At 33.8% G+C, this 27,934-nt stretch overlaps 2 non-coding genes and 1 pseudogene across 2 annotated transcripts; all 3 read left to right on the top strand.

Moving 5' to 3' along the window:
* Positions 1-1,364: 1,364 nt before the first annotated feature.
* Positions 1,365-1,439, top strand: Trnat-ugu (transfer RNA threonine (anticodon UGU)). The gene has a single exon. It is a non-coding gene; the product is annotated as a tRNA-Thr (tRNA).
* Positions 1,440-1,616: 177 nt separating this feature from the next.
* Positions 1,617-1,691, top strand: Trnat-ugu (transfer RNA threonine (anticodon UGU)). The gene has a single exon. It is a non-coding gene; the product is annotated as a tRNA-Thr (tRNA).
* Positions 1,692-24,661: 22,970 nt separating this feature from the next.
* On the top strand, positions 24,662-27,836 carry LOC127871238 (peptidoglycan-recognition protein SC2-like; annotated as a pseudogene).
* The last annotated feature ends 98 nt before the right edge of the window (positions 27,837-27,934 follow it).

Consider the following 27,934-nt stretch of genomic DNA (forward strand, 5'->3'; position numbering starts at 1 on the left):
TTAATTATTTAGAGTGTTTCGCCTTCTCTCATCATATGCACATGCGAGCTTAAAGCATATGATTTAATTGAGACGCGTGTTACAGGCACGAGACTTGAAATAAGATGATTGCATGTTTTATCAGACCTGACACATAAATTATGTTATGAAATTTAAGGTCATATACCTCTATCTATGATCAAGGAAGACAGTTGTCTGTTCATTGCCTTGGATCGTATACTGTTAAACCAAATTAACTTGGAAACGTGCTAATATGTTTTACGATAGCCGTTGAAGACGGAAATATTGTTGACACAGCCGAAAATCCCCTACCGATGGATCCTTGAGGCCGGTGGCAAGTTATATACATTTTACACTTTAGCGCGTAGTAATATGCCATTACATTCCCATAAAAATGTATGAGTTTGTTAAATAAATGTCGTTATACGACTGAAATAGTGTAAATAAAGGCACAATCCCGTATCCCTGATTATTTTTAGCAGTTGCTAATTACTTGCATAAGTATGTACACGTAGTACATGTACTAGTTACCCGAATTGCCTTTAAAAGTACGGGTAGTTTAAACTGAAAAACTGTATATTACTTAACTATTGTTGAATCGGCAAGCAAAGTACGCCGTATGAACTTGAACAATATGCACTAGGGCTTTCAAACACTGGTCTACGAGATACCAATCAATACACTGGGATCTAGCACAATATGCATGTACACTATGAGACAGCAGTACGTGTTCTTTGTTCAATCACATTATACACTATGGATTTTAAAGAAAAACTATACAGTGTGCACATCAATCAAGCAGCAAATATTATAATTAAAATTTAAAATTCCAAGACATATCATTGCGAAAAACAATTGTACGGAGAGGGTACACACTCAAGTAGCATAAAATTCACTAGGAACTCGTTTAGTTTGCATTAAGCACGTTCACATTCATATGAGGCACCATAAAAATGAGTGAACTATGCTATACGCTGTAAGGAGAACGTGTTTGAATGTGTGTAATATGTCCAATGAATTGTGCTAGAAATCTATTATGAACAAACAGAAGAGTTGCTGTTGAAAATACTATAAGTTACATAAAGGATATGCAACGTAAGCGTTAGGTAAAAGTATGGCAATTGAATCTAAATTTCTTGAGTCAGGGCCGTAGTATCGTGCGATAATTTTGTAGCGATATGCTTTTCATATAATTGGACATCATCACGACGTTTTTACTTACTGAACATGCCATGAGAAAGAAAAAAACACTGATGTATTGTGTTTGACGTGCAAATGTGAATTTGTTGACAGTATGTCTTTAACAGGCCTCGTTTCTGTCACGGTACCGAACTTAAACGGGATTAGTGGAAGGATGTGTGGCGGCCCGGTTAGCTCAGTCGGGAGAGCATTCGCCCTGTAAGCGAGGTGTCCCGGGTTCGAGTCCCGGACTGGCTGCACACTTTTCACCACCCGGCGACAATGGCGCCCAACTTGCAGTTCTCCATAGAACTTGCCCGTGGGTTCGTCGAGATCAGTTATATACTGTTCTCTGTCTCGAATTCGAGGACGAATTCCAACAGGGGAGAATGTCACGGTACCGAACTTAAACGGGATTAGTGGAAGGATGTGTGGCGGCCCGGTTAGCTCAGTCGGGAGAGCATTCGCCCTGTAAGCGAGGTGTCCCGGGTTCGAGTCCCGGACTGGCTGCACACTTTTCACCACCCGGCGACATTTCTACATAAGTAACTTTATTTGCTCACATTATGAACGTATCGTAGTATGAATACATTAAACCCATCAAGTATTTACTTTCTTCAGTTAGCTGCAAAAATAACATCAGCTGAGCATACATGGGACAAAAAATAATTTGCTTATTGTCTGTAAATAGGCATACGATTTTGAAATTGGTTTGACCGGTCATTACGTAGAACGTTCGTAATAGAGTTTCAAAATGATCTGCACTCTAAATATTCTGATACATAGGGGTTTTTAACACTATTAAGTGAAAATATTAACAAACATTCATTAACGCCTGATCATTCGATGTGGGAGTTCATTTCAAAATACAGTTTGTTATGTAAACATAATGGCAATCATCAACAAAGAACGGCTTCCTTTTGTTTTAATGTTAAAGCTGTTCATATAAAATTATGAAAACAAATGCTTCAGGATTATGTATGAACTCGGTAATTGTGTAATAGTTTCAACGTTGAACGTACAAAACAGGTCATTTTTGTCATATAATCTAAGTATACTTAACTAAATGCATTTCTAATGCCTCTTTTTGAATGGAGCACATGCATTTGCCATTTTAAGTCCTTTAGTCATTAAGGGTTGTGTATCGCGTACCTCAAGATTTTTTCTTTTCAATTATCAAGGTTTGAATTAAGGATAAACAAAACAATTAAATGAAATAAACAAAGACTAATTGATAGCAGAAAACTATTTAGTTATATAAATAACAAACAAGTGGTATTGGATCTTTTAAATGAATTGCGATTTTCGTATCTCTTAAAATAATGTTGATGTCCAGAAACAAAGGGAACCCCACGCGAGATTTTTACAGATCGCGCAAGCATGTTCCGCGGTTTTTGGTGGTTGTGGTGCACTAAATTGCAAGAGATAAATAAGTTTCTTTTTGTAAATAACACTTTATTCAATAAACCGACTTACGGTGCAATACTTCAACCTAAAATAATGTAATGGTATTTTACATCATCGTTTGTAGATAATAAAATTTAGTCTCTATAAGTTATGTTTATGGTTTTCAGAGGCACATAACCATGCAATACGACTGTTTGAATGGTTTACTTATTGACCTACATCACACATTGCATGGACAGCAGACTTAAGAATCGACAGGCAATTGTTCACGGTCGACTGCAAATCGTGACCATACCAGCTGAGTCGATAACGATTTCTATTTTCTATTGTTTGCATGGTGGACAATGCCTTCTTGTCATAATGGTTGTATATGTTAAATATGTAATAAGATATTTTCCATTAAAACAAGTTTCAAGTAATTCAGTCTTAACAGACAACAAATATATATAATACTAAATTGTTCATAAATATGACATTACGAAGCGATGAGATACTTATTCCTTTTACCAGCCCTTCAAGCAGCCCCACCGTATGATATCTAATATACTTTGAAATCCGCCAACACGTCAAAGGGTTGCTGGATTGAGTTGCTATACGGAAAATTAGTTTATCTGACTTATCATCCTTTGGTTCAGTCCGAAAGAAAGTCAATGCTCATTGTTTTTGTCTTCATATAAGTATGCTTAACTTCCAGACCCAAATAAATGCTCATCTGTGTCCCCGCTTTGATTACACAGTTGACCTATAAGTGGGTTCTTAATTCTTTTTAAAGCTATATCTACGATCTTCAAAACGAGATGACAGAATAAGACAATGCCAAAACTCCATTTTCAGTGGGAAATCAAGGGGTAATAAGAATACAAGCGTATTCCATAGGTTACGTTTGTTCATAAACATAACAAAATTGTGTGGAGAACAATTAATGCGGTCTTCCGTTGCATGTATTCCTTGTTTTTATTTACAATTTCTTGACGCTTGGAACTGAAATTGAGCGACTGTGGTCCAGAAAATTGAAACTGATTCTATAAAGTACACATATTCTAAGTCCGTGTATTTCAAAACTTAGCAACAGATCTGGTTAAATATCACTTCAGAATAAGATAATGCCAGAGAACCTTATTATCTAAGGTTATGCTAAAAAAGGCCAACCTGTAAGTTGTATTCCTTTGAAGGTCATTGGTCAGCCAAAAAGGATAATATAGCTTTGATAGCTCTATAAGATAGAGGTCAAGAACAAAAAGTTGTCTCTCACATATTTCCCCATTACCACTTTACCATTTTTGATTTTGCAGACTACCCTAAACCCTTTATTTTGCATAATGATACACTCTTCTGGATTATGGAATGTATTTTTTCAAGTTCTGGACTTCTGTATGCCAAGACTTTTATTGTCACAACTGAAGTTAACGTTTTAACGTGTGTTATGTCTAACATATATCTAGCTCTATCAGTAATGGTATTCCGACTTCGTCAGGATATGAGAGTAAATCACAAAGCAAACCAGATCAAAAACGGCGCCCATCAGGCCGCTTCATGTCGCACATTTTGTTGTAGGTACTCATATTACTTCAATTTTTAGTTTTTTGAGTTTGTTATTGTATCTCCGAAAATAGATGCATTTAAAATTGAAAGTATGCTTGTGTTCATCATATCGAATATTAATATAAAGAGATTCATCATGCACTTTCAAGTTTAGATTCATCTAGCATTTGCATTTAATAAAAAGTAATTCCAAGCTTATTTCCTTGTCATAATAAAACATTTTTTTAAAGCAAATGCAGAATTTAAAATCGATTTATTTTCTTTAATCCTTAAATGCATCTTAAATTTTTTATGTAACCAGTTTTAAAAGGCAGACCGTTTAACATAGCAATTTTTCAACTTTATTTGCGCAATATATTTGTGGAAATGTATTTGAAATTCAAAAGAAAACAATATATTTGTATATTTAATAACTATACATATTTTATAAAAAAAATACTTGTGTTGAAACTGATGAAAGTCTCTTGTTTCATTTGTTCACTTTCCGTTTCATTCAATAACATGCAATTTCAATATATATTTTTTGAAAACCATATTATTATTGTTTCAAATGTTTGCAGTGCATCAAGTTAATTCTATTTAAGTTTCTATACATTAAAACAAATATTTTTCGTATTTTCATTATGTAAATTGTCATAACTAAGGCGGTTGGAGCATGGGATGCAACTCGCAGTTATATTTAATAAAGGATGAACGCAGTAACTCCACCTAGAATGTTCGTTTATAAAGTACTGTTTACTTGTGTGCATAAATCATTCCATTACCCAAATCCACTACACTTGCGTTGTTACTTGAACTGTAAAATGATGCCAATATGATTCTTTGCATCAATGACATTCTTGTAATTGTGTTGTAATTGTCAATAAACTATGATAACCTTGCATATTTAGGTATTTCTAAACTTAAACAATAAATTTCTATATTATACGACGACTTCGCATACCGCCAGCAATACACATACGCATTGTACCGGAATTCGTAAAAGAGGAAAGTGTATAACCAATCGAAATTGTTTGTTTGTTTTGTTGTTTTTGATGCTTGCCATATTTGCAATGGCCTCCATGCCATAGTGGATATGGTGTCCGCTTAGCGACCGGTATTTAATGAATTCGATCCCCACTGCGAGCATTCATCTGAAGACAAAAATTACTTGTTATACCCAGCCAACGGCCTCGAGATTGTTTGAATAAGTCTTAGGCTTTTCATTAAATTGAGCTTAAAATAATAGGTTTATACCTATGACTGTGATGATTAAATATAGCTCTTCTGTTAAATAACCAACTGCCGATTGCATAAATGCAATAGATTTACGGCTTGACCTCTGCTCACGGCAGCCCCTTTTTGAATGCGTTTTAATTGTGAGCGATCAATACAACATGCAAAATATGATTTGGATATCGTATCCGAACTTTGATTCGAAAAAATAATAAATAAAGAATCCACTTTTTTAAAGTAAATGTTTAAAGTTATACTCAAAAAAATAATTTTAATTACGAGAAACTCTTACAGTCAATACCGCAATAAGGTGACTCGTGCCCTTTCGATTCCCTTTCAGGAGTCGGTGCATCATTGTTATTTCCATTGCCATCTGAACAATGCATTTTAGGAAATAAACTGGTGGACGTATGTGGCAGGTATACACTTTTTTTAAGGATAGATGTTTGGGTAACTTTTAGATAAGTGCATTGCTTCCCTTTGTGGTGGTGAAGTTTCTTTGCTATTAACAAGTAAATATCATTATTTGTTTCACAATAAGCTTAATATAATCATGTACGAACATATAATCGCATTTCTAGTGTTAATGCACTGCAGAACGTAGCGTCTTTGTTTTGGTTACATCGATGGCTACATTTGTTCGGAAACATTAAGAGGGGATAATAACATTAAACACCGTTACTAAATAGCATATATGTTAGTCATTGGCTGGGAAACTGTGTTTACTAGCATTATTAGTAGTAAATAGTTATAATTTAACTACAGTGTAATTTTAAAGTTATAACAAGTTTTTATTTCATTTTACAACACACATATAACATAGTTTTTTTACTTATTGCTTCACCAAGTCGTAAGCCTATAATTGACGGTGAATGTAACTCGATTTGAAGGCTTAGGGAAAATACAAATGAATGTACACCTAAAAACATGAATGTACACACGTCGTTTTCGTCTATAAGGATTTTCAAAAAGCTAAGGATGTTTTACTGAATCGACTAAATTACTCTCTTACAATACATAGTTGAAGGAATCCTCTCCCAACGTGGTATTCCAATCGGCATATTGGAACGTAACGTTGTTTGAGAAACGGACAAAAATCATTTTTTCTGTTAATGTCTGTTCTTACCAGTTTAATGTCCGTTTCATATTCGATTAATCCGCTCCTTGTTCGGCGATGTCCAGTGACATCAGTTCTGTCCGTTGGGAAGTTTTGAGCATGTTCAAAACTTCCAACTGGATAAAACGGACAGATAAGTCTGTTTGATGTGCAGTCTTCATACGTTAGTTTACCGATTGTTCGAAACTTGTGCGTTGCACATCCTGTACATATCCAGTTCATGTCTGTTAATGTTCGGTTGTCCTGGTCAACCACCAGACAATTACCGGACTAATACCAGACTTGCAACTGATACACCCAACCGTTCCGGACAACTAACGCATGCTCAACAGATAATAACAGACAGCTAAAATACACAAAAGATCGAGAACTTTTTATCCGGTACTAATGCGTTACACTTCCGTTTATTCCGGTAGAAGTCCATTACTGGCTCCGTTCCGGAAACCAAACACATGTTCAACAGATAATAACGGACAGCTAACGTATATAAAAGTGCGAGAATGTTTTTTCCGGTACAAATGGGTTCAACTGCTGTTTTTTTCAATTTAAGTCCGTTACTCGCACAGTAATATTCGTTAGTCAACTGTTAATTATCCGGTACGTATCCGTTACATATATTTTTTTGTTACATCACCCGTACTTGTGCAGTCACTGTGTGTTTCCTACGCTTCACACACCGATAGCTACAGTCTTGAGCGGCAGAGCAGGTAAATTTTATCACCGGATAACCAAAATCTGTATATTTTGTCCGTTTTCTCTCTGTTACATATTCATTAGTCGGTCTGACCGGGCCTTTATAAGTACACTTTTTATGTTTCAAAAAGTAATCATTTGTCACTATGTGATGTTTTAAAGATAATAAGACTTCCAAATGGGTGAACAAACCAAGGGTTTCACATAGAGAAAAAGGCAAGCACATTTGAAAACATCAATTCCTAGTTTTAGGCTGATACCTTTAAAAAGTTATAATTTCATACAATATTAAATTTTTCTTTTTTTTAATGAGATTAACCGGCGCTTTGAACTTTTATGAAAAACAGAGCGTCTTTCATAATCACCTTATGTTCCTTTATAATAAGTATACAAAGTTTCATCCAAGTATCATAAGTAATTTCACGTAAATCACTAGATGCAGTTTTAGCTAAGGCCTTTAAAAGTTCTTCCTATTTTTGATAATAGATGACTGACAAGATAGAAGGAGCAAGTGCAATAGGGGGATCTTTAAGTATAAACAAAAGATGTGTTTGTCAGAAACACAATGCCCCCTATTGCGCTGCCTTGAAATTAAAGTTCAATATCATTTGGCAAGTTTAGAAATATCTCCCTTTTAAAGCTTATAACTTCCCTAGGATTATATTTTAAACTTTTGACCTTGAATGGTGACCTTGACCTTTCTCCACTAGAAATGTGCAGATTCATGAGATACACATGCATGCCAAATATCAAGTTGCTATCTTCAATATTTAAAAACTTATGACCAAACTTTAACGAAGGGTAAAGTTTTAGGAAAGAAAAATACAATGATATTTGAACTTCGACCTTGAAGGATGACCTTGACTTTTCACCATATTAAATGTGCAGCTCCATGAGATACACATACATGCCAAATATGAAGTAGCTATCTTCCATATCGCATAAGTTATCAAACTTTTACAAAGGTTAAAGCTTTGTGACAGAATGACAGACAGGCCAAAAACAATATACCCCCAATCATTTGATGTGGGGGCATAAAAACACACGTTATTCTATAAGTGAAATAATTTGAAAAGTTTTGTTAGTAAAGAACCCATTAAGAAACTGCTAACTGCATATCCTCAAGGCATGTTTGATGCATTTTTCAACTGGTGGGTTTGTAAACCAAATGATAATAGCAAATTCATTGAATTGTTATCCCCTGGCAAATAAATCTTGTCTATGGAGGGGTGCAAATCCCATGATGTACAATATAATTAAACAAAATGAAGGGTAGGTTAATTGTTTGATGAAAAGCAATGCTCTACAGTGTTATCTACACATCCATGAAGTCTTAATTTGAAAAATTGTATCAAATCTGAGATATGGCAAAAATGTTACATCATACAAAATCAACAAGCAATAACTCTTATTTGAGAAAGTGTTGGGTTATGGTTCTTGTGCATGGCCCTTCTTTCATTGATCTCTACAAAACCATTAAGTTTCATGTTGAAATATCGTTTCATATCTGAGATATAACCTTGAAAATTGAGATTATACAAACACAATTAAGGATAATAATTCTTAAATGAGTGTAGAGTTGTAGTGCTTGAGCATTGCACTTCTGTTCATTAATCTCTAGACACGAATGAAGTTTCATGTTAAAATTTTGTATCAAATCTGAGATATAGCTTTGAAAAGTAAGTTATACAAAAACAATTAAGTGCAATAGATCTTATAGGAGTGTAGGGTTATGGTTCTTGTGCATTGCACTTCTTTTCATTGATCTGTTGACACGCGTGAAGTTTCATGTTGAAATATCGTATCATATCTGAGATATAGACTTGAAAAGTTAGATTATACAAAAACATTTATGGAAATAACTCATTTGTAAGAATGTATTGGATTATTAATCTTAAGCATGGCCATTCTCCTCATAGATATCAATACATTTAAAAATTTTACAACTAAAGCTTTAACACTAATATAACTATTTATACACCCACACCTCTTTGTCAAAACAAAAGCAGCCATGATTAAACACATGGAAACTGTATTTATAAAAGTTATAATTCATGGTGATGACATACTAGTATTTCAGCTCAATCCCTTGGAAAATGTTGATATTTGCACAGAGTGACCCCAATATACCCACTTCCAAACTTTGTTTGCGAAGTTTGAATAATTAATTGTAAATAATGTATGTTATTTGATAGTGAAAAACCTGAGAATATAAAATCCATTTCGTAATATATAACAAATGTGTACCTTTCTAAGTTCACGCGACTAAGAACTTTAGAATGTCTATCTCCAAGCCTCTGGAATCTTTTCATCTGAACCATGATGAATGGAGAGTTAACTGCCTCAAACTCATAACTCATGATTGACCATGTAAGATTGTTGCAAGAAGTGCAAAGCCTGAAAGACAAACATGGTGATCATAACTATAATAAGAAAGCCAAGTTGGCCGTAATCACTCACCCAAATTAAAATTGTGATACTTGAGTAATTTTAGCTCGGAGCTTTTACAATTCACAATATGTGGTTTCTTATATTTTAATCTTATAAAAACTTATAAAGGTCTAAATATAGCATGTGACCTATAGGGTGTGGCCATTTTTGATTCTAGGAGCATAATTTGTACAAATTGATATCAAAAACATAAATCTATTGGCTTAAAACTTACACTAAGTCATCTCTGCCCAGAATTTGTGTTTTGCAGAATTCTTGAATGCATAATGAAACTGTCAACAAACTTCTTTGAGGCATTTCGAACAGCAACATGTTGGTTTCCTCATTCATCCTATGGATCTGAAAAAAGGCAGAGCAAATTTAATACAGTCAAAAGGTTTAACTACGTTATAGATAAAATAAATGTCTGACTGATTTTAATGTAAGTTAATTTTAGGAAATGCAGAAAATATCAATTCTGAGAAAAAATTGTATGGCTGCATATGATGTCATGTTTGTTTGATTACATAAAAAAACTTAAGTAACATAACAATATCCTTGGAGTTCATCATTTGAGATTCACTGCCACAATTGGCCAAAATCATGCGACTATTTAAAATTTGTCAATATAGCCGGTTGACTATACACAACTTTTGCACAAAACAAAGAGACTCGTTATTAATGAAAATTTACTAAGTCAGTTCATTCAACTTCAATGTTACACAAATAAAATATGTTTGTTATATCTACCTTTCATCAACTTCCTTTAATTTAATACTTCTAAATAGCAAAACCCAGCAGTTAGGCAGCAGCAAGAATTATAACTCAATACAGTCGAAACCTGATAGCTCAAACTCGCCATGACTGACAGCAAAGGTCAAGCCATCCGGAATTCGAGCCATCCAATGTTTACAATATATACTTATGTTTACTTAAATTAATCTGTATTTAATTTACATGATATCTCCAGTTGAAGAGTATTAATACTGCCTATACTCCTTACTACTTTTTGCTATTGACTTAATACCTGGAACTAAATAAAAAAAACTCTCATTCATCAATATTTTTAAAAAGTTACACATAAAATCAAACAAATATTATCTAATTATAATAATAAATGTATGATATATATGGGTGTTTTATACATAGCTCGTTTAAGGGTACATGTAAGAAACAGCACTAAAAACAAAACGTGCATAAGCACTATTAACACATTGCTGACATATAAAACAGCATTACATGTATTGATGTACTTTTTTAAAGAATGACATGATGTCAGTCTGTGTTTATTTCATGAGTAATCGAATCAATGGATACACAAAATGTTTTTTCCAACCAAGTTGACACTTAACATGTTGAAATGCAGCTGCTCAAACCATAATAATACTAAATCTAAAAAAAAATGAAATTTGCCTAAAGTTTAAGAAGCTACCTTAAATACCGGTATGCACAAATAATTGGATGAATAATGTTATAAACAGTGTAGTATTCTTAAAATAAATTATATAATGTGCGCCATAATATTCAGCAAGTTTATGTAAGGAAATGTATTACCTCTTTGCATTCCATGCATTCTCGAATATGCGACATTTCTACATAAAATGGACCTGGGTGAGGTTCTAAACTCAGTAGCCATGTGACAAAATCTGCTGCATCGTGCTGCCGACCAAGAGGAAAATCTTGTTTTGAATTCATCAGCAACACTTTCTAAAATAAAAGAGTATTTTATAAAAATTGAGGTGGGGTTTAATGAATTGAGCAAATAATTTTTTAAAAAGGGCAATGAAGATCAACAATTTTAAGAGTCACTAATAGAGATGGTGAGTCATTTGTTATTTCAATATATTTTTTTTTTTTTAAAGGACTGAACATCCGGAGTCCTGAAGTAAAAATGCTTAAGCCTACTGAGCTATTCTGCCAAGTACACATAGCTGGCGTATGTTATACCTTATATAAGCAATCTTCGTAGTTTCACAAAATTTATGGACAAAAACAGATCTCTCCAAATTATTCAATCGTTTCGCGTTGCAACGCTTTATTAATTTTAGGTTTTAAAATCGTCAAAAGATGCATATAATGGCTATATTAGACCAAGGTAAATGCTCAGTATTACTGTTTCCTCACAAATATCATAACTAAAACGAAAATTTGCGAATCTGAAACTACTTTTTTCAATTTTGTCAATTTACCAAAGCGTGAAAAGATTCCTTTAAAGTCTAGATAGGTAATACATGCTAAAATTTAACTTTGATAAAAAGATAGACCTAGAAGTTTATGGAAGGTTGACAAATTATCACCTGGAACCTTGGCTTCTGTATTTGAATAATTTAGTGGTGAGCGTTTTAATTGCTTGTTACATGACGAAGTCAAGGCACATCAACTCAACCATTTTTAAATGCATAAGCAAGCTTTCTGCCTTGGCCCAACAATAATGTTCTGAGAAAATAAAAAGTTGGTTGCATTGCCAATTCGGTAATATGTATTTTTATGTTGAAATATTTAAAATAAATAGAATATTTCATGCATTATTGTTCTGAAGATACAATTTTTCAGTCTACAACACTTAGTAACAGTCTGTGTTTTATAACTTCTTGCTGAAATTACTGAAAATAGTACTCAATTAAATATAAAGAAAACCTTCACATCCTTCAATTCAGTGTTTCCATCTTTATCTCGAATTCGCTCCATGACAAGTTGCAACTCTCTACACAGTGGGTCAGATGCTGAAAATAAAAACATCCCATAATAAATGAAACAATAAGAAAGTTACATAATTTGCAAAGGTCTTCATCAAATGTTTACATGTTATAATTTATAGCAGACCACTTTGAGTCAGGTTATCATACACTTGAAGGTAATATCAACTTATTGCCAGCTTTCTGCTATATTATGGTATAGAACCTCTTGTTGTTAACATAACCTTTGAATAAGGGACAAAATATTTGATTGCAAAAAAATGTTTATGCATGCAGCCTAACCTTAACTCTCTAACCACCTACTAGGACACATTTAAAAAACAAGAGGGCCTGAAAGGCCCAAAGTCGCTCACCTGGGATGACAAGATATTATTGGGACTAATATTCTTACCAAGTTTCATTAAGATCGGAAGATAAATGTGGCCTCTAGAGTGTTTACAAGGTTTTACTATAGCCATATAAGGAAAAATGCCCCGCCCCCAGACGGCCATGTTTTTCAACCAAATGGCATCATTTTCAAACTCGTCCAAAATATTATTGGGATGAATCTTCTAACAAAGCTTCATGAAGATTAGACAATAAATGTGTCCTCTAGAGAGTGAACAAGGCAAATGTTGACGCCGCACAACGGACGACGCACGACGGACAGCGGACAAAAGGCGATCACAAAAGCTCACCACGAGCACGTTGTGCTCAGGTGAGCTAAAAACAAATACCAGTTTAATAATTTACTTGTGGCACGTTTAAAACAATGTTCACATCAAATAAATAAGTAATCAATCCTTGCAAACAAAGGCACATACACTCGTGACAATCATTTATCACTGACAAAATAAAAAGACATTGAATGATCACAGTGATGTATTTATGACAAGTTTTATAGATCTAACTAAACTCTTTATATTTCTTACGACATAAGACATTTCCAGCATTTCCCAGGTATATACATGTATCAGTATAAATGAATAATGTCTATTGTCCTCATCAACTGGTGCGTTTATTCATCATGATTATTTGATAACAGTATGCATCAACCACTTACCAAATAATACTTCTTCCTACAAATCTTAAGGACAATTAAGAGCTAAAGTCTTTGACTAAAAAAAGATTTCTTACATTTGAGGGTAAATCCTTCAAATGAAGCAAATGCCTGCACAGTGCAAATCATCCAGCATGTATTCTGTGTGTTCTTTAATCCGGGAGGTAAAACACACTTTCCCAAGCGTGTTCCAGGTTTCTGGGAACGTCTTCTTTTCTTATCAACTGGAAGACATTCGTCCTTGTTTGCTGCATTGCTTCTTGGTTTGGTCTTAGAAGTTGCAATGTCTTGGGTGCCATTATCTTTAGAAATCTTATTTTGTTACTTCTTTGATTTCTTCTTAGAAGCTGCAATGTCTTTTGTGCCATTATCTTCAGATATCTCATTAAGTTTTTTTCTTGATTTCTTCTTAGAAGTTGCAATGTCTTGGGTGCTATTACCTTCAGATAACTCATTTTGTTTCTTCCTTGCTTTTTTCTTTGGTGTAGAGATAATTGTAAAGTGTAAAGCAATCACCAATGTTTTTCTCGATAACTTTTTCTGGAATTTCTTCGGCACCAAGTTTTAAATTCGTTGCTTCGATTTTATATGGACATTCAGCTTCTGTTGGAGTGGATGTTTTAATTTGAGCACCACTTTTGCTTTCTTTAGGTTGTTTGGGAACAGCTGTTGCATTTGCAGCATAGAAGCGTGGTCCTTTTTTGGCTTTCTTTCTTTTTTTAGACCAACTTTCTCTAGCATCTGCAACCCCTTCATTAGTGGTCTTCAACCCGTCCAGTTCTGAGTCCCCTGCATATTCTCTTAATCTGCCTTGGACATCAGTGAAAACCAGTTTCACAAACTGGCCAACTCTTACACCACCTTTTTACAAAGTAGGTTTGATTTTACAATGTTGAACCAACTCTCAACGATTGCATTAGAGTCTCTGGTGATTGCACTGGTCTCCCCTGATGACTTAGTGGTACTCTGTCCATCTACATTTAGCATCAGTCCACTCCAAAGGCAAACTAATGGGAGGTACTGTTTAACCAATATATCCAATACAACTGGTTGGAAGTAGCCATTTTCTTCCAAATGAGAAGTGCTCTCTTCCAAAGGTTCCCCTTCAGTAGCATCTACAAAGACAAAATTGTAACTTGTTTAAGAATGTAGTGTAAATCCTTCAATGGGTATAAGGAGACCTGGACCAGATAAGTAAAAATGCTCAAATGTTTTACTTACTCACCTTGACCTTGAGTCCACGTAACTGGCTCATGTTTTGTCTCTATGCCCTAAACATTGGTGTCAAGTTTTTTTAAAGCCTTCAATAAGAAAAGTAGATAATTATGGACCAGACACACAAAAACAGGCTTTAAACATAGCCTTTACTTTGAGAAAGCTTAAAAACTCATTCATCTGAAGAAAAAATTAACCACCTTAAGATTGTAACCAAGTTTCATAAAAATCCTTCATAGAGTATAGGCGGGTCTTATGTGACACTCATGTCTTTTAAATGGTCTCAAATACCGAACAGTAAATCTAAACTTTTTTTTAATCCTACAAAGGGGAAAAGGAGAAAAAGAGTAAACAAAAAAGTTAAGACTTAAACCTTTGACCTCAAAAATATCATACCTTGAGCCGCCATGACTAATTCATGCATTCTGCACATGGTCTCAATGTGATCAACATTTTTGACAAGTTTCATGAACAAAGTGGTTATGAAGGTGTTACAGACATTCTGATTTACATGTGGACGAAAGTCATTCTGATTATTTCCTTAACTGCTTTGCGGTAAAAGAATTACAACAGGAACATGCCTGCCCAAAAAAGCTTAATCACATTTAAACATTCACTAATATAAGACCTTGTACTCAAACTTGCTTCAAGTGACCATGTTCATATTTGTTGTATATGATCAAAACACTGCAACTCAGAGCTTTGACAGGGATAATATAATATGTTGAAATCTTGAAGACTGACTTTCTTTTCAACTAAATTTTTCTTCAATGGGGCAAAAACTTTGCAAATTGGGCATCTTTTTACCTGCAGATAGACTAGAAATCATGGAACATAAAAAATTGCATCATAAATAAGTTATCAAATGAGCATTCAGAATGTTAATACACATTATTTTTCTGATTTGATCTCATGACCTAATAATCCACCCAATTGGAAGAGCAACTTTAATTGGGCAAGATATGGTCAAGATAAATCTTCCGCCAAATCATCAACAATTTAAAGTAATGAATATGATTTCTTTTTGACCTGTTAACCTTCTTAAATGTATTGATCCCTGACTTTTCCAAAGTAAGAACCTCGCCTAGATATTGTCAAGATAAGCACTCTGACCAAGTTTAATCAAGTTAACCTTCACTTTGAATTGACTGTACAATGACCAAACATAACAAAAGATGACGATTAAAAGGGACATGTTCACAGATTTTCGAAGTTGTGAAAAAGAATTAATGCTTTTTAGAATATATGACAATAAATTTAATTTTATAATCTAAAAAATGTGAGCAAGTCCCTTTAACATTATTGGTACATGACAATTATTATTTACCATACAAAATACGGAGGATGTATTCACACATTCCTTTCAGAGCCACCCTTTCTTCTTTGATTACTTTCATAAATACAGATAATCCATGTTTTTGCATCTGATAAATAAAGACGCTATTCTGAAAGCAATAGCTAGGATACTTGGGAGTTAAGTGGACAAAAACACAAAACTTTTCCAAATTTTCATTTTTCTAATTTTGGAAGGGGCCATAAATCATTCAAAATGCCAGTCAGATTTACATTACTTTACCTGCACATTCCCTTAGTATTGTTAGTATGTGTTGCAAGTATGAAAGCAAAAGCTTTGATACTTTAGGAATAAAAAGAACCTATACACAAAACTTTACCAAATTTGCAATTTTCTAAGTATAAAAAGGGCCATAATTCGTACAACATGCTTGTTACAATTGTCTGCTCTTGTGTATTGATTGGGGTCATGTTGGTATAGATGTATGCAAAATATGAAAGCAATATGTCAAGGCACATAGACAATATTACAGGTGGTACACAAACTTTAACATAGAGTTATCAATAATATGCATACTCTAGTGGAAAGTGGGTCATAATTCTTACAAAATGCTATTAACACGTGTCTGCTCTTGTTTATAGATTGGGGTTATTTTGGTCAATAAGTATACAAAATATGAAAGCATTATGTCAAGAGACATAGAAAATATTTGATGTGGTACGCAATCTTTAACGTAGATTTTTCAATAATATATGCATATTCTAAGTGAAAAAAGGGCCATCATTTTTACAAAAAGCTTGATATAGTTGTCTGCTCTTGTTTATAGATTGAGGTCATGTTGGTTAAGGAGTATGCAAAATATAAAAGCAATAGGTCAAAGGACATAGAAAATATTTGAGGTGGTACGCACACTTTAACATTCCGACGCTCATGCAGACGCCAGGGTGAGTAGGATAGCTCCACTATATATATTCCATATTAAATAGTCGAGCTTAAAATGTGGAGACGGAGGTTGGGGCAGCAGAGGGGAGCTAACCTTTGCAATACCCACACTGTCAAGGACCGGGGCGTCATAAAATAAATGCTGAGGGCCTGTGTACATCAACTTAAAGTTTCTCTCAAGATATTCTGCCACAACAAAATGGTCTACAAAGCAACTTTCCAACCAACAAGTGCCAAATCATTTACCCCAGCCCACAAAGCTTAATCAGAGAAAATGCAATCAAAGAGATGTAAAGTTATGGAACTGTTCAAAGCATATGGGCATATAGAGTCTTAATATCTTAACTCACCATAAGCTTCAAATAAGTTATGACATTTTTTTTCATTATTCATCAAATAAAACCTTTTAAATTCATGAAGTGACTAAATTTTAGTGAAAGAATTACATAATTTGAAAATGCGCCAAAGTAGTATTTTGTAAATTAATTAAATTTATTTAAATGTCCTGTCCTGTCTTGTCTTTTTCTCATTATAAGCTCGTTAATTATACAAGGGTGGCACAATTTCACAGATTTATAGTGTCTTCAATTTTTTAAAAGGCTACTTGCAACTTGCCTGAAAAGCAACTATGTAAAAACAATTGTAGAAAAAAATCTCAAAAGTTGTATAATCCTTGTATGCCTTGGGAAAACATGGGCAATAAGTAAAACTTATATTTCCATCTCAAAATAATTCAAGTCAGCAAGTACATGCAGACCAGTTACTAAAAGAATTATCAAAATTTCCCAGAAAAACAGACACATTTCAGAACAAAAATTGCTGAATGTATCCCACTTACTGAACACAATTTTTCTCACCTCGATTGGTTTTAAAATGGCTTTTGAATGGTGATATGTCTCTTATGCCAGATGATGATCGTCCAATGAAAAGGAATTCTTCTTCATCAACTTGCGGGGAACCTACATGTTATAAGAACATTGTTAAATACAAATAAAGTAATATTGTGTTTTTTATAAGGCTCAATAGATTAAGAATGAGCCTTAAAACTAGTGAAGAAAAGCATGTAAACATAAGAGGCCAGGACAATGATATTTGCTAAAGGCCTGTATGTTAAAAGGTAAAGCTATGTTTTGCACGGTCACACGCGTACCCCCATATTGGCATTTGTAAATATACACAAGCAGAGTGACTGAGTCTGCAGTTAATTACTTATAGCCACACAACTTATTTGACATAGTAAATTTAATTATTAATAAGAATCATATTTTATTTATGCAAATTAGAATATATATGGGTGGTTACAAGGTAGAAGTCCGTAGTTTTTGTAGTTAAAAACTTAAAAATAATCGCATTTGTCAAAATGGACGTATACAATTAACATATACAGCAGTTCATTGTTATTGTTTTGATTCCGGATTTTCGCGCATGCGCAATGCACCGGTGATTGATTGATTTTTGATTGATTTTTATTCAGGTTTTAAAACACATAATATACAAGTTATCTTTCAAAATTACATAACAATTTTAACTAAAGGCATTTGTGAGATTGCTGCTGATCAAAACCTATGGTATAAAAACTGCCATAAAATAATATAAAATATGATTTGACCAAGAAAATGAACACAAAAGTGAAACAATATAAAATAGTCTTAAGGAAGCGTATCACCTCAAATTAGATTTGAAGGGAACAGATCTGCAACTGCCTCACAATTAAAATATGATTTAATGTGACTATACTGGAATATAATATATTGCTTGATTATCACAGTGAAACATGTCACATATATTTGTTAACACAGATTTTTAGCACAGACAAGTGATTTGATATATTATATAAACAAATTCACAACTTTAGGGAAAACTTAGTATGTAAAAAGAATTAACTTGGATAACATAATGTAAAAACCTAGGATTGCCCATGAAAGCTCGAAATCTTATTTCCAATGGGGTCCAGTTTAGGTTATACTTACTATGATATAATCCTGTGAGAAAGTTACACAATATGAACAATAAGCCCCTGATAATTTGAGTTTACCTGTAAGTTGTTACAATCATGTTTCTATAATATATTTGCCATGATGACTTGTACACACATATTATAAAAGAACAATTAAAGTGTTTTAGCTAAGCACAATAGATGGTTCTTAACAGCTAATTTGAACTGGTGTTTATTATCAATTTTCTTTATTGTATCTGGCAAAGCATTCCAATCGCTAATTGCACAGTAGTAAAAAGTAATATTTCCTTTACCATAGCATATGGGCACTCTAAAATTGTATGTGTTTGTCATTGTTGAATATGAATGGGTATCTTTCACATATAAAAATTTTTCTTTCAAGTATGATGGACACTTGTCTTTAACAATTTCCAGAACATGATTCAATCTTAATTGTTTATTTCTATTCTCAACATTAAGTAATGAAATATCTGACAGGTGACATTGATTAATACTTTCTCAAGGACCCAGTCCATAGATAAATCTGACAATTTTATTTTGACATATCTGTAATTTGTCTTTTAAACCTTTATTTAAACTTGGATACCAAGAGGAACAAGCATAGTCAATGTGACACTGAATCAAGGCAGAACATAAGTATTTTCTAGTCCTTGTATCTAAAGACTTAGCATTTCTATACATAAGTTTAAGACGAGAGTTTACTTTGCTAACAATGTTGTTTACAATGTTTTCACCAGATAATGTGTTATCAATACTAACACCAAGATATTTAACAGCAGTTGAGGGTTCGATTTTATGCCCATTACATTCAATATTATTTTTTTATTTTTTTTTTAAATTTCTCTTTGATCCATATACAATACATTCAGTCTTCCCCAAATGAAGGGATAATTTATTGTCAACTAACCAGTTTGAACATGAATCCATGACCCTGCTTAATTTTTCAGATATAACATGTGGATCATTGTGTGCATACAGAATAGCGCTATCATCAGCATAAAGGATCAATTTACAGTCGGGATCAATACTTATAGACATGTCATTTACATAGCATATAAATAGAAGGGGTCCCAAAATACTACCTTGGGGTACCCCACAAGTCACAGGTTTAAAATCTGAGAAGATGTTGTTGACAAATACAGTTTGTTTTCTACCAGATAATTAAGACATTATCCAATCAGTATTATCCATACCCATCAATTTTAATTTACCACATAGTATATTATGATCCACTGTATCGAACGCTTTCTGCAGGTCTAACATTACCATGCCAGTATAGAGTCCTTTAGAATTATTATTTCTAATATGATCCATTAAGTGAACTAAACAGGTATCAGTTGAATATGAGTTTCTAAACCCAGACTGGAGTTCATACAATAAATTATTATCTAGTAAATATTTCTCCCGTTGTGTATAAACTGCTCTCTCTAAGATTTTGGATATGATACTTAAGATACTAACAGGTCTATAGTTTCCAACATCAAGATTACTACCTTTCTTAAACAATGGTTTCACTCTAGCTTCTTTCATATCATCAGGATCACAATTTTCAGAAATAGACATATTGATACGAAATGGAACAGGTAGTTTTAGAAAACTAGCAGAATGCTTCACAAATCTGGCAGGAATTTCATCTAAACCAGTACTTTTGGAAGTTTTTAGATTTTTAAGTTCTTTGAAGACAAAAGATTCAGACACATGCCTTAAGACAAATGTACTATTACTAACATTTCTTTTTCTATAAAAGTCTAGCGAGCAGAGGAGTTTAAATCAAACATTTTGGTAGGGGATGGTAACTTTTCAACAAGCTTTGATGCTACAGAGGTAAAAAAGTTGTTAAAATGAGAGACAACTTTCTTAGGGCTGAAACAGTTTTCACCATCAATATTTAATACAATATTTTCATTTACAGATTTAAGAGATTTATAACCAAGCTGTTTCAGTTGTTTCCATAAACTTCCAGGGTTATTTCTGTTTTCAGCAATCTGATCTGAAAAGTATGTTGATTTGGAAGAGATAACTTCCCTTTGTACAATATTTCTAAAATTACAATACATCGAATAGTCATCATGGCATCCTTGTTTTCTAAACTTATACAGATAGGAGTCTCTAACTTTTATCATATGCAAAATTTCAGATGACACCCAAGGTTCAGGTAGGCAAAAGCATGGGTTACAGTAGCGCAAAACATATGGATAACGACACTTGTTTAGTAAATAAATCAAAAAGAAGCTCCGAAAAAACAACACCTAAATAATATTTCAAAAATATAATATTTAGTGCAAAAAGAATATATTAATACATTTATTTGCATCTTAAAACAACGCGTCATTAGAATCAAAGTAAAGATTGTCTGAAGACTGAAAGACCGACAATTTGACACAACAAAGAGCTCTATGCATTAGCCGAATTAGTTTTTGCATAAAAGCTTCAATAAATTACAATAACAATACATCTAATTATAAAATAAAAATTATCAATGGCATGAGTACGCTCGTGTGATAAAAATGAGTGATAGAAAGTGTAAGGGATGCATTAAAAAGTACGTTCTTCAAAGCCCTATTATAAGCGAAGTGCATGATGGTGTTAACATGTAATTTTAATTTTGATGGGTTTTGTACAGAGAATGACACTATTGAGGAATATTAACATACAACTGAAAAACACAACTTTACATGATGCGAATTGAACTGTGTATTCATGTATTTTGAAAACTCGTTACTAGTGAGTATGCGTGACACATATTTAACATTTTAACACACATATATCTATATACATATTGTTTTATTATTATTATTTGAAAACATTATTTACCTCCGTTGGTGTCAAACGTAATTTCTCGTTTTTATTTTGTCGTTTGTGCATTGCCGTAACATCAAATCCTCATACGGAATCATTCTGAATGACGTGGTTTTAATTAACAGATAACCGCTAAATACGTTAAATGTTTTCTACGTAAATTATATAATTATGGAATTCTTTATTTTTTTAGCTCACCTGATTGCTCAGGTGAGCTTTTGTGACAGGTCTTTGTCCGTCGTATGTCCGTCCGTCCGTCCGTCCATTAACATTTGCTCGTAAACACTCTAGAGGCCACATTTATTGTCCCATCTTCATCAAAACTTGGTCAGAAGCTTTGTCCCAACGAAATCTCGGCCGAGTTCGAAACTGGGTTGTGCCGGGTCAAAAACTAGGTCACTACGTAAAAAAAAAAGAAAAACCTTGTAAACACTATAGAAGTCACAATTTTTGCCCAATCATCATGAAAAGGTCCAGATCGGTGAAAAAACATGACCGCCAGTGGGCGGGGCATTTTTCTCTATATGTATATAGTGGCCGTTTTCCCTATTTGGCTATAGAGAAACCTTGTAAACACTCTAGAAGTCACAAATTTTGCCCAATCATCATGAAAGTTGGTCAAAACATTGGTTTTATTGATATCTCGGACGAATTTGAAAATGGTCGGGACCGGTAACCGCCATGGTTCACCTTTTTAAGCGATTTACGTAGAGGTCATCTGCCTGTCATGATCAATATACCTATGAAGTTTCATGATCCTAAGCGTAAGTGTTCTTGAGTTATCATCCAGAAACCATTTTACTATTTCGGGTCATCGTGACCTTGACCTTTGACCTAGTGACCTGAAAATCAATAGGGGTCATCTGCGAGTCATAATCAATGTACCTATGCAGTTTTATGATCCTTGGCATAAGCGCTCTTGAGTTATCATCCGGAAACCATATGGTGGACGGACCGACATGAGCAAAAACAATAAACCCCCTCTTCTTCGAAAGGGGGGGGGGGGGGCATAATGAGAAAATTGCCCCCCTCCCAGCAGCCATGTTATTCAACTGACCGGAACCATTTTTTAACTCAACTCTCGTATCAACGAAACAAATGTTCTGAGCAAATTTCATGAAAATTGGGCCAAAAATGTGACTTCTACACTACGCGACCCGTGATTGTTGCCTAATTTGCGGAGTCAAGACGGACAGTTTGCTTTTTGAGTGGAAAATCACCGCGATTTCAGTGATTCGTCACTCCGCCGTCGCGCGAGAGCAAGATAATCTTAGCCCTGATTCCCCTCAATTTTGCGGTGATTCGCCGTGATCGCAGAGGATATCGGTGACATCGATGATTCGCAAATTCATGCATATACAACAACCGAATCTTATCGATAACTGTATACATACATGTAACGCGTTTCTAATGTTCACAATTATCAAATAATCCAACATACTTACAACATCACTTACGAAAAAATTAAACTTAAACATTGATGTCGGTAAATATGTTTGAGAATTTCATTAACACAACCTTGTGACTACGCCATTTTCAGACGTGTAAAGAATACAGTGCATAATGTGGGACACAGCTTTTATTGGACGAGCGTATTTAAATTTAGATTGAAGGCAATACATTCTTACAAAAAATGTTTTTTTGCGTCATACGCCTTCATGTAAAAAAACGTTTTCCTCCTGGAAATTGTGCTATTAATGCATAATATTATCAAAACATTTTTTCGACACGTAAAGCGTTGTAACAAAATAATATTTAATTTAAAACAAATATACAATAAGTATAAATGTTCCGTTAAATTCCCAAATGAGAATAATAATTTATAATCCGAAACACACTTCCGATGTTTTAATGTTAACACGACGTTTACAAATGCTTCCAATATAGTCATCATGTATATTTCCCGACAAAAGAGCACGAAAATTATGCGGCAATGTACAAGGTCAAGGTATACGAGCGTGCAAGTATTGATTTTATATACAAACTGTGTAGCGCAGAAAACATTCTGTTGATTTTGGTTAAATGTTTCTTTGGTATTTAAAAAAAAAATTATATTGCCAACAATTTGATATTTCTTTTAAAGTCATTTCAGATCAAACACGCCGTATCCGTATCGTTACTGATAGAAGTAAAACATAGAAGAAAAATATATGCAAACTGTTATTTTGTGTCAATGCCCTTTGATCCGATCTCGCAATTAATAGGCAGCGCCATCCTGTTGTTTCTGTGATTGTCACATCTTTTCACAGTTTGAACACGTACACAGAGTGCCAATAAGACACTAGAACAAACACTATCACCCGCTGGACAGTACTTAATAAATACTCAAATGTTGAGTTTTTTTTGTTTTCGGCGTGAAAACCCAGAGAAATGCATTTAAATTATACATCATCATCAAATTTATTGACCTCTGCGAACGCTAAGTGCTACGTTGATATACTCGTGTTTTTTTTCAGCAAAACAAACACAATGTTTAATGGCTTTAATATATAGGCAATGATGTAATAATTACATATAATATAACACGATGTCATAATAACATATACTTAAAAATAGAACAGTAATGTATTATCGGCTTGTCAAGCATTGTGAATGTATGTACAACGCTCGGAAAGTAACGCGAGTAACACGTGTTATCCGCATTGGAGCCTGAACTAGAAAATAAAAAAGTATAGCATAATTTAGTCCAAATAATTAGCATAATCTACCGATTACATTTAACCTTTAAATGAAAGTGTTACTTAAACAATTTTCTTAACTTAAGGCGCGAATATTTTGCTAAACACTGTCAACAAAAGGGCTACACTGATTAACATGTACTTCATTTCAAGGTGTGTGGCTTTAAATGAAATCATACTTCAGTAGGGTGATAAGAAAAAAAAACAGTACATGTATCTTGGTGACAGCTTTCAGTCAATATTCCAGTGACGTTGTGAAAGATGTGTTGTTAACTCCAAAAATTTGGAAATTTAGAGTTAAAAAAATAGATTAATATGAACTGTTATCAGATAAGGTATCATAGTTAATTCAGCCCAAAATGTATACATTGGCAGTAGGTCTATTAGCCTTCAATCTACAAGTATTTTCCCTGTATTAAATTGATCTGTTCGGTTAATAATACTGTTACTGCGGATTCATGTACTGTGATAAAAAACCCACTAAATTAAAACTACCTGTGGAACTCAGTGTGGAACTCAGATGTACTGAAATTTAATAAAATAATCGAATATATGAATTGTTGTGATAGGCAGCATGTGCATTATCATTTATTAAAACTTTTGGAAATCTAACATTAATTTATGATTTAGAAAATAAGTAAAATAAGACAAGAGACTGTATAGATAAGTTAATTGCAATTAATGACTTGTACATTATTCTTGATAAATAAATTAATCCTCATCTGGAGTAGTTTAAGAAATACTGTTAATAAGATGCTCCATTATGAGATATTGTGAATAGAAAATTTTCTGTTGTGGTGTGTTAACATCTTTAACTGAAATAACCTAATGTCATTTTCTTCTGAAACACTAAGAGATCCATGATAAAACTTTCATGGAATGTTCCGTGCTTAGGTGTTGAACTGTTCTTTTTTCAAAATGAAAGCATTGCATATCATTCATTAGTTATGTTAGCAAGTCAACCAGAGTGATAACAGCAAAAAATCGTCTCTGAAACAATGCGACTTATAAATTAGATATTTAGCCTAAAACATCATCTTGTTATCCACTGTGGTGTCTGTAAATGTTATTTTAATCATATACATGTATTATCTGACCTGAAACAACGTTGGTGCTCAGCAATCTTAATTAACAGCCAATTGTTATGAGTTTAACCAAAATAAACAAGCAGTGACAAGTGAAAACATTTTCAATGAAACCACAAGGCCAAGAGATGTAGATTAATAAGCAGTATCATGTTTAATTAAAATATCCTTCAAAATTGCTCCACACTTTCATGTATGTTGGACAGGTTTGAACAGATTTGACCTTTCCATTGTATTTTATTCGTGTGACACCATGTATGTTGAAGAGCCCCTTTGTTTTTGTTTTTTATAAAGTGATGCAACTTAGTAATGGATTTTCTGGTTTTAATTTGCTCAGCAAGGCGGTCATGCCGGAAGGTTTACATCCAATATTGCCCAGGGGGACAGTAATTAGAACAATTTCTTTAAGTTTGTGTGGACACAGAGGCTTGAATGAAGAAATCAAAGAGTGGACATGCGCATAAAATATCGCCAACAGACCATGGACGGATAAAGAGAAACATCTACTATTGTGATTGCAAGTTGAAAATAAACAGCAAATAAACTTCAAATAGAAATTTAAACATACAAGAAGTAGGACCTTGACCATGCCTCAACAACACCAGGAACAAGAAGTCAAACATTCAATATTAATTCACATGCTTGTAGCTAATAGCACATGAGCATTAGCAAGTGAAGGAGAGAAACAATAACTAATGACCATAAAATTCTCTATTGATACTTATCGAAATTGGATCCATTCTGGACAACTTCAAGAGTTAAGCCAGCTCTATTGATACTTAAAAATTGGATTCATTCTGGAAATTGTAAGAGTCTAGCCAGCTCGATTGATACTAACCAAAATTGGATCCATTCTGGAGAATTTTAAGTGTGTACCCAGCTCTATTGATACTGACCAAAACTCGATCCATTCTGGACATTTGCAAGAGTGTATCCAGTCCTGTTGAAATTGACCGAAGTTTGATCAATTCTGGACTTTTTCAAGAGTGAAGCCACCTCTATTGCTACTTACTAAAATTGGATCCATTGTAGACAATTTCAAGAGTCTAGCCAGCTCTATTGATACTTACAAAAATTGGATCCATTCTGGACACTTTCAAGAGTCTAGCCAGCTCTATTGATAATAACCAAAATTGCATCCATTCGGGACAATTTCAAGAGTCTAGTCATCTGTATTGATAAATACAAAAATTTGATCCATTCTGGACAATTTCAAAAGTCTACCCAGCTCTATTGATACTTACCGAAATTGGATCCATTCTAGACAATTTCAAGAGTCAAGCCAGCTCTCTTGATACTTACCAAAATTGGATCCATTCTGGACAATTTCAAGAGTCTAGCCAGCTCTATTGATACTTACCAAAATTGGATCCATTCTTAACAATTTCAAGAGTCTAGCCAGCTCTATTGATACTTACCAAAATTGGATCCATTTTGGACAATTTTAAGAGTATAGCCAGCTCTATTGATACTTACCATAATTGGATCCATTCTGGACAATTTCAATTATTAAAGTCTTGACACGTCTTTTATATCCGTGTTATATAAGATGGAACATACACAAAATAAAAAATAAAATAAAAAATATAATATTTATATTTGAACTATATTAACATGTTTATTTAATCCAAACACATGCATGACTCGTAATATTGAAACATTTAATAAGAGTTTAACGATCTAGAAAGAAGTCCTGTCTACTATCTTCAAGAAAAGTATTTATAACAAAACTTTCTGACATAAGTAGATATAAGGAAACGAACGAGTACAATCCTTTTTAAACAATTATCCTGTTGTTGTTGTTGTTGTTGTTTTTAGTTTAAAAACATACAGTCTGGTATGTGACCCATCGTATCTAAGTAGTCAGTAGTTGCAAGACCCATCAGACATTAAAATCGTAAGTCATACGCAGGCTGGAGCGACATCGGATACAGTTTCCTGGTGGGCGAAGACGGGATCGTTTACGAGGGGCAAGGGTGGAGCTACGTAGGGGCACACACAGAGCAGTACAACAGCAAGGGGTTTGCTGCGTCCATGATCGGCAGATTTGATTCACATGTACCCACCGACAAGGCACTCACAGGTATTCCTTCCAAATTCTGGATTTTCTGGATTGCGATCATACTGTGTTCTACTTTATTATTTTTGTACTTACATGTTAGTTTAATTTTTTAAGTAGTACTAGTATGACTATCGTTTGCTGCATTATTTAAAACTACTTTCTGTTAAATAAAAGTCTCCAAGGTTTTTGGAGGCAGAAAAATCTTTTAATTAAGATACTAACTTTTATTTATACATGTTTCATATTAACAAAATAGTAAATTAATTTGCATTCAAAAGCATATCTAATCATTTTCAGCTGTAAAGAATCTGATCTCATGCGGAGTACAGCCGGGCAAGATCGCCGGAAGTTACCGCCTCTATGGTCACAGAGACGCTGGGCAGAACTCGCGCCCTGGGAACCGCCCTGTACAATCTTATCCAAACATGGCCCGCCCTGTACATTCTTATCAAAGCATGGCCACATTACAGCCACGCCCATCCTTGAAGCTTCTTTATTAGGAAATAAATCAGCAAACGGTGTCGATTTCTTTGTCCTTTGTCTTCACTAAACATATTAGAGTGTTATGACTACCGGGGATAGTT

Source organism: Dreissena polymorpha, chromosome 3 (genome assembly GCF_020536995.1).
Source record: "Dreissena polymorpha isolate Duluth1 chromosome 3, UMN_Dpol_1.0, whole genome shotgun sequence".
NCBI lineage: Eukaryota > Metazoa > Mollusca > Bivalvia > Myida > Dreissenidae > Dreissena > Dreissena polymorpha.